Raw genomic sequence first — 9,159 nt, forward strand, 5'->3', positions numbered from 1 at the left:
TATCTAATTTACTTTCTCAGTTAACAGTCCAGTAACATTTTTCTCCCAATACAATACTCCCTTCTCTATAAGGCTGTTCCTGGGAGCCAGACAGTTTAGGTTAATAAAGGAGTTAAGCTAGAGAGTAATTGCCTACAGTTTAAATAGACAACTTTTTGCTTCCCTCTTAATGTGTTAACAGTTGCATGTAGTAAAATATGCAATTCTTAGAAAGGTACCATTCATTTCTGATTTTTTTATTATCTATAAGCTTTGGAAAGTAATCACATGAAACTACAAAATTAGTAAATGTCTTGAAATCTGTATATAAAACATAAATTACCTCTAATTTCAAATTCTCATTTATTAGTGTACCACTCAATCTTTAAAAAAAAGAAAAGAAAAGAAAAAACGGTGGCTTCAAAAATAGTCTTATACCATTCTTTAAAAAAGAGGAAGCTGTTCCTTTTAACTTTACACCCACTCCACACCCCAGTTTCCAAACACATCATTTAATTGTCTTGGTCATGAACATTTCTGAGATGAGATTTTATATTTCACTTCCATAGCTTCTGGTTATCAGAAAACCCATGTTTTCCTTTATTGAAGGAATTTGGTCCTGCTGATGTTGGTGTATCCCTTCCAGTGGTCTTCATCCTCATCTTTGCTTCTGGAGGCATTTACTCTGGTTCACTATCCTCATCTTCCTTAAAAGCTGCTACTGCTGAAAGGGTTTTTGGAGCAAGAGTTGGAACGGTTTCTTTAGGCTTACTTGAGACAAGTTTGATGGATACGGCTGAGGCTTTCTTTGTTGTCTGACTACCTGTGGCAAATCCAAACTTGGAGATCTTTGGAGGCTTTGTTGGGAGGTCTGCAGCTTCTTCAGCTGATCACTTCTCAGCGCTGCGACTGGAATTTCCCCCTCCATTCCTGGAAGAAACAGTCTTAGTTTTCACGGGTTTTTCTGCTCCTTCTTCAGGTCCTCCAGCAGCTCCAGTCTGCTGCAGCTTCTCAGGCTTCTCCTCTCCAGCCTTCCCGTCCACCATTTTCCCCCTGCGGCTTCCAAATTTTTAGCGTTTTAATAGAAATTTTACGAAGCTAAATGTTTCTGTCTCTAAGATGATCTTTGATACTTCTATGAGCAAAAGCATCTTCCTTTTTCATCTTGGCCATTCTCCTTCTCCAAACGTTCCTCATGTCTTATATAGAGAATAATGCAGTGGTTATGAGACCAAGCTATCAAGCCAGACTACCTGATTTTGAATCTTACCTCCAAAACAATAACGGGTACTGACCCAAACTATTAATAATAATGATAACTTTTATTTAAAACTTACTGTTTTATTTAATTCTTACAACTCTATGAGATTAGTACTCTCATTACTCCCATCTATACATGGAAATGGAATTCGCATCTGCAAATGAGGCCCAAAATAGCTAAGTAGATGGCCTGAAATCACTCAACTAACAAGTAGCCAACTAAGGATTTGACTCAGATTTATTGGATTTCAAACCTATTCCCTTAGCCAGCCTTTTTGTATGAATAAAGGAGAAGTGAATCTCATAAATCTGCCTGAATGACAAGACAATGTATATATTGTCCCAAGTGCATGCAGAGAGCAGTAGTTGTGTACAATCAAATTTGTACTCAAACCTCTGACTGAGGAGGCCAGTGCTAAGGGGTGAGTAATCTGCAGGAGTGATTGGAGAAAAGGGGAGAAATAACCTCCTTTCTTCCTCCCCACCATACTTTCAAACTACATTTCACTGAAAATTAGGAACAGATAGACAGTGCTGTGTTTGTGGGCACTATTTGATCCCCTGAGTTACTACTAGCCTGATCTTTGCCCTGAAGTCTCTGAAGTCTGTTCACACTTAAAGGACACACATACATAAAGAACTGTGGCATAATCTAAATTTTTTTCATTCCATGTCAAGATTAGGTTCAGGACACTACCTGGTAGATTCAACAGTAACCACCTCAGGTGAACAAGCCTTTTGTGATTTCCTTTTACTTTTAAATGGACAATTTTTTTTTTTTAAGTTAGATTCCTAGTGTTTGAGGTAGTGCCTGCTGTTTCAATCCCAAATATGAGAGAGTTGGTTTCTGGTTCAAAAGACAGAAAAGTCCAATTCTGAACTATAGAGACCACCGCATGAGAGAACACAGGTCAGGCCCATAAGACCAGCAAGGTTTTCTATATATCATACTCCCTAAGATCTTGTCCAGGTCCAGTAATTCTGATGTAATAATATCATTGACCTGATTCATAAGGACATTTCTTTATTATTCCTTGCTCATAATAGGTTTGCCATAAAGTTTGCTATTTTGAATTGACTTTATCAAATTGCAATCATCAAGTAGATAATTGTTTCCAAGCTTAAGCAGAATGATTCGAAAATTTAACAAGAAACATAAATTTCAAAATTAGAAATGCCAATATTCATAGGAAGTTTGAGTTTAAGGAGACCAAGAGACCATTTAGTCCAATACCTACACACAAAATGAAGGTCTCAGATCTATTGAACCTCTGTCTCTTAAATCTGAATTCTCACAATTTCTTTATGTAAATAATCTAACACATTTGAAAATTGTTATTATAGCACTATTTTCATGTACTCTCAAAAATACTTCAATCTTATTTGCAATGAGGATTTGCCCTTGTGGTAGAAAATGTATTTAATACAGTAATAAGCAGCTGGGTACCCGGTCTAGCTTATTAATAAATAAGTTATTTCAATAAATCTTTGCCCACACTGTCTGATTTATCAACTTCTTTATTTTGCTAGCAGTACAGAACAGTGAAAACAAAGAAGAGAAAAGAAGGAACACAATAAGCTTGTCATTTAGCCCTTCTAAAATATCTTTCCCATATGATGGCATTAGAAGAACAGGTTCTACAATGTAGAAAATAATGAAGTGATATAATAAAGATTCTAAATAGTTGGAGAAATTTTGCGAATAATTTTCCCTAAATGCAAAATATGGGAAAGGTTTATTAGTAAAAAGTGGGAAAGTCAGTGGTGAAATAGAGACAATAAGTGACATGGTTTAGCAAGCTGCTTCACTTCTGGAATCCTGCAGAACTCAATTAAAATGCAACTGCAGTTATAAATGACATGCTTTACTAATGTGCTTCCAATAAATGATATTTCTAATGCACCTAGTATAATCATTGAAGGAGAAACCTTAAATTAGAAGGAATTGTTTTGTCTGTCAGTGTATCATTATTACCACCTCCCTTTGCCTGGGTAGAACATATATGGTATTACTTGTTAAGTGGGGAAGTCTTTGAAAATAAACATTTATAAAGTAGTTACTAGAACAATTATAGTAAATGACTCACTAGAAACCCTTACAGTACCAGCACCGTCATTCTTGAGAAATTGCTAAGAAAATTAATTTTTTGTATATGCCAAGATATAATGAAATAGTTACATTATAATACAAAATAATCCATAATAATAAAAACTTATTACAAAATATTTGCCTCATCAGCTTCTGCCTTGACATAACAAGTTGTTTCTTATAAGCATTAAAATTACAAACGTACATCAAGCAAAATTAGATTATATTGATTTTTGTCAATAAATTCAGTATTGGAATCCTAATGTCTGCTCAGTTAGAAACAATTTTATATTGATAATTAACTCATTTGGAAAGGGAAACAAGGTTATAAAGGGATTGATCCAAATAGATGCTATTTTTTAAGAAAATTATCAGCTGATAATCACTGTGATGTATTACAATTTATTATTAGAAAACTTTAATGATTGAAAAGTTTTGTGTGGAAAAAAATCACTTCCTACAGAATGACTCTCTCCCCCCTCCTCTGACTACCATCAAGAAAAAGTGGAAAGAGAAAATAAAAGCTGAAATTTATTGTTATACAATTTTCCTGCTAACACTTCATAACAGTGAGAAAATTAGTTCTGTAAGAGCTTTGTTACATGGAGTTATCCACTGGTTACACACAAAAAACTTGCTGTCAATGAATGAATGAATGGGTATTAAGCTTCTCAGGCATATGTGGCTTATTGATTGGCATTCTACACTAAAGATATTTCCTTTTCCCATATTTGTTTACTTATTATTTTATTATATTTACAATGGACTTGTGTATTCCTATTTTATTCAGTGTTGTGTATTGTGATAATGTCATTATTTGTTTTGATGCTCTAATTATACTATATTTGGCCAATGTGAACCATTTCAAGATGGCATCTTTCTGATATGTCTCCATCATATTTTTAATATGTTTTTAGTGTCTACCACAAGATATTCCAAGTTCACCTTGTACTTGTAAAGTTTGAACATTTCTCCAAGGAGACCTGATTTCATTTGGTAGAGCGTGGTATTTGGAGACTAAGATCTTGGAACTAATTATGCTTCTTACTCAACTCTAAAATGAAAATGACAACACTTACTCTACCATACCCTTTCTAACCACTACAGCATCCTCCAACTTGTTTTCCTGCTTGCTTTCTCTCTTTCACTCTATACCAATCCAGTTATTCTTATAAGCCTGAGGCAGCTTTTAAAAAAGTATATCAGATCATTTCATTCATCTTCTTACACTCTCTAAGGTCTTCATTTTGCATTTTTAATTAAAAAAGAAGAGAGGAAGAAAGCAAGTAAGCTAGCTAGCTATCCTGCAAGACCCAACTTGAGTTGTCCTGTTCCTGCCTCTTTGACTTTTATATTGTATCATCCCCCCCCACCCCATAACTGTATTCCAATCACAATGACCTTCCCTCTTTTCTTCAAAGACTCCAGATTCATTCCTGTCCCCACACCCTTTGCCCTTGCTGCTCCCTCTGTCTAGATTGATCTTCCTCAAATTTTCTCCAAGTCAGCCTTTTTCATTATTGGGGTCTTAGCTTCAAACTCAGTTCTTCAGAGAAGCCCTCCCCATTCCACTTATTTAACGCCGAGAAGCTAATATCAAACAAACACAAACAAACACACACACACCACTATTTCTCATGAATATAGACACAAAATTTCTAAATAAAATATTAGCAAATTTAATCCAATAATATAGAAAAAGGAGTTATGCACCATGACCAAGTGGGATTTATTTCATGTACATGAAGCTGATTAAACCTTTCAAAACCAATCAATGTACTTCACCAAATCAACAGATTAAAAGAGAAAAACCATATCATCATATCAATTGATGCAGAAAAATAAATCTTAACAAAATTCAATACCCATTCACAATAAAAACTTTCAGCAAATGAGAAATAATAGAGGACTTCCTCAACTTGATAAAAAGCATCTGAAAAAAAACTACAGTTAACAAAAATAACTGTAAGAGACAATATTTTCTCTGTAAGACTGAGAATATGGCAAGGACTTCTATCACCACTCTTATTCAACATAATATTGGATGTGCTAGCCACTATAAGGCAAGAAAAAAATAAAAGGCATACAGATAAGAAGGGGAAAAATAAAATTGTCTCTACTTGCAGATGAAATGAATGCCTATGTAGAAAAATCCCAAGGAATCTATAAAAAAGTTCATAGAATTAATAAGTGAGTTCAGCAAATTGACAGGTACAAAATCAACACACAAAAATTAATTGCATTTCTGTATTAACAATGAACATGTGGACTGAATTACAATCACTATAATATATAATGAAGGATGTAAAGGAAGATTGAATAAATGGAAATATTTTTTTTAATGGAAATATTGTTGAATGTAAAGACAGTATTAGAAACATGGCAGTTCTTCCCAAATTTATCTGAAAATTCAATTCCAATCAAATTCTCAACATTTCTCATAGAAGTGTACATGTACAAAAATAGCCAAGATAACTTTCAAATTATGATATGATAAATTATAATAATGCAGATAAAATATTTGAATAAAGTTAAATAGAGCTATTGAACAGGCTAGACAGTTTAGATGAATGTGGAAATGTACAGCTACTTTTATTATTTTAGTATACAATTGAACTTCAATTCAGTGGAGAAAAGATGAACAGCTCAGGAAGTGTTGAAAAATTTGATTATCCATTCATAAACAAAAATTTGAAATTGATTAAGGACTCTACGTGTGTGTGTGCACATGTGTGTTTTACACACATTTACCCCTAGAGGTATTTATGCATGTGCACATGGAGGTGCATAGATGAAAAATCATCTCATGATTATTTATAATAATAAAAACTCTGAAACAAATTGTCCATCAAAACAAGAATCATGAAACAAATTATGGCATTTCCAAATATGAAATGCTATTTAATAGATAAAAAAATAAGGTACTGACATGAAAAAAAATCTCAGAGGCATATTGTTGGGAGTACAAAGCAAGTTATAGAAGATAATCAATAAAAAGTATTTTTTTTTATTTCTTTAAAAGAGCCAAACACCACACATTGCTATAAAAAACAGAATAAATTTTATGAAGATTACAGAGCCTCTGTCTCCTGATCCCTGAGTTCAACTGTGACCTCTCAGAGGCCCTCCATTCAGGATTCTCTTCCTTAAAAAAACATAGAGCAACCTAGAAAATGTCAGTTCTTCCACATTTGAATCACTCCTTCTGAGGGAGCTCCTTTGAAAGATATCAGGGTAGACATTCAATCCTCACGGTCCTCTTCAATGATAGAAAAGAGGCTTAGGAACATAGTTTCTACAATGTTAGCAACTCTTTTGAAATACTGTATAGGTATTTCCTCCCTTGTAAGATGACAATTAAATAATAAATGTCCTCTAACATATTTAAGAGAAAAAAAAATAGAGAGAGAGAAAGAGATGATAGCCACAGCCTCAGGTCAGGATGATTCTGAGCAATGAATTAAGATTCTGACTGAATTTATCATATCTGTTTACCTGCTAGGCAGAAGACAAGCTAGTAAAATATAAATACTGGATCATTAGAGATTGTTCTCTTATTTACCAGATTGGATAGATAAATGTTCACCTTATTTCAGATCCTAAACTCTGGAGAGAACAGTGATTATTCTTATTTTATCCTTTTGTTTTGCAGGCTGTAATCTCTGCTTTATAGCTTACTAAATAACATTTTATTGCTTACTAAATAACACCTCACTGCAAAACTCATTATCTTTCTTGACCTCAAACCAAACCAGGAGTTACAGAGGGACATGTATTGCTATGCCCATTTTCAAAAGAGTAAACGTGTAAGCTATTACAAGGCACGTGGCTGAGGAGAAAAAAATGGTGTCATCATTACTGGTTGTTTTGCCACAGAATAACTACTTTCCTTTCAGTAATAAAACTCAAGTTTTGCTAGAGTAAGGGGTATACCCTTCTCCCTTGCATACTGTCTGGAGAAGCACTGACCAAGCTCTCTGTCTTCCCCCTGCAGTGGATGGGCATAGGATCTAAACTAGGCCAAAGTCACACCCTTGCTGGACTTTGAATCTTGAATAGATACACCAAGATGGCAAAACAAAATGATCAAATTCATCCCAGAGGCATGTCTCTGTTGAGATTATCAACTAGTTTTCACCTTCTTGGGGATCATACTGGCCCCTGACCTCTCTGATGCTGAACCCTCTTCTTCAGTTTTTCCTTCACTTCTATGAGTCTCTTTCATTCCCAGCAAGTCTCCCTTTATTCCCTTTAATTAACGGAATCAAATCTATTGCTTGCCACCAATAAACAACCACAATAAACAGTTGGCCACGTGCAGAGTTAGACAGGGCTTGTTTGAGTTTTGAGGTAGCTTGATGTCCACCCCACACCTCCTCCCCACTCCCTGCACAGCCTATTCCATCCTCAGTCACATCTTTCCTTTGCAGTTTCTTCCCATTCTCACCTTCCATAATGGGCACATATACTCAAAGTAGACTTCAATTTCCTTCCAACCTTCCTCCATCAAAATCTGCTTTCTGGAAGAAACTTGATGAACTCATTTGCACAAATATGTAGAAGAGTAGTTTGTTTTTTCTTTTATCCAAAAAGTTTATTCAAATCCTCCTACATACATGTTACTGTGCTAAGAAAGATAATAGTGAAAATAAGAAAGATTTTTCCCCTGTCTTGTAGGCTGATAAATCTATCAAACCCTGCAAACTGCAGAGGATCTCGAATTATAGGATTCAGAGATCTGGAGGGAGAGAAGCTCTGGGGAGATGAAAGGGCTTCATTCCAACTCTGAAGTCAGATCAGATCTGAAGTTAGTAGCTGCTTACTAGTGTTTCCTGTTTAGGAATAAAGCCACATCTCTTCAACAGTGAATAGAATATCATCAATAGTATACAATGGGTTCACTGTCTTTTCCCTCCCTCTGTATTTTTATTACCTGTTGACATAGTTAGTGTCTCATCGTGGAATCCTCTTCAGTGCTCAGGGTAACAGAAAACACTGACCAGATTTAGAACCCTTGATTGGGGAAATTGCTCCCTGAAACTCTCTACCTACAAAATTAAATAATTAAAAATAAAGAAAAATATCATTTACCTTATTACTGAAATTATTTTAATAGCTAACTTTAGAAAAATTAGAAAATTTAAATCAGTCAAGATGAGGTAAATAAGAACACCTGTAGCTCTACAACAGAGAGATTGCCACTATTGACAGGTTGGCTTCTATATTTTCATTCTTTACACTCATACGTACATGAATGATGCACCTTATTCATATGTATTTGCTTTTGAAAAACAGGGATTGTGTTTTAAATTACTTAAAGTACTTAAATTACGAGTGGATATCTTTGAAACAGAACAGAGTTAAACTTAATCACAGTCATAATCGTAATCTTTATAATTTACCATGCCAGGCACTGGTTTAGTGTATTGAGTATTTGATCTCATTTAATCCTTCCAACAACCTTATTATATTGGTATATTGTTATCATAAATTTTACAGATTAAGAAACTGAGGCTATAACCAGGCAACAGTTCAAGATCCTGCCACCAGTTACTGGTGGATCTAGAAGTCAATCTCACATGAAATATGGATAAAGGGAGAGACCCAGAGGAAACTTTTCGAGGGATGCTGGCCCCCACAAGAGAAAGTAATGAAGACCAAAGAGGTATGTCTGGAAGACTTGGGTTTCCTTGGTGAGGATACAACCAAAGCATTGTGACTCCCATCCAAGTTGTGTGCTGTGTTGCTGTGGTGAGTGACTATTACTCAACCTACCAAATTTAAAAGGTGCCACAACGAGACACTTAGAGGAAATGGTTTTTACTTGTAAC

At 34.9% G+C, this 9,159-nt stretch overlaps 1 pseudogene across 1 annotated transcript; it reads right to left on the reverse strand.

Moving 5' to 3' along the window:
• Positions 1-258: 258 nt before the first annotated feature.
• On the reverse strand, positions 259-1,025 carry LOC309971334 (PEST proteolytic signal-containing nuclear protein-like; annotated as a pseudogene). Its single transcript has 2 exons — positions 803-1,025; positions 259-703 (listed from the first exon to the last, which is right to left on the reverse strand). The product of its transcript is annotated as a PEST proteolytic signal-containing nuclear protein-like (transcript).
• Positions 1,026-9,159: the final 8,134 nt, after the last annotated feature.

The sequence above is a fragment of the Leucopleurus acutus genome (assembly GCF_964270905.1).
Source record: "Leucopleurus acutus genome assembly, chromosome: 14".
NCBI lineage: Eukaryota > Metazoa > Chordata > Mammalia > Artiodactyla > Delphinidae > Leucopleurus > Leucopleurus acutus.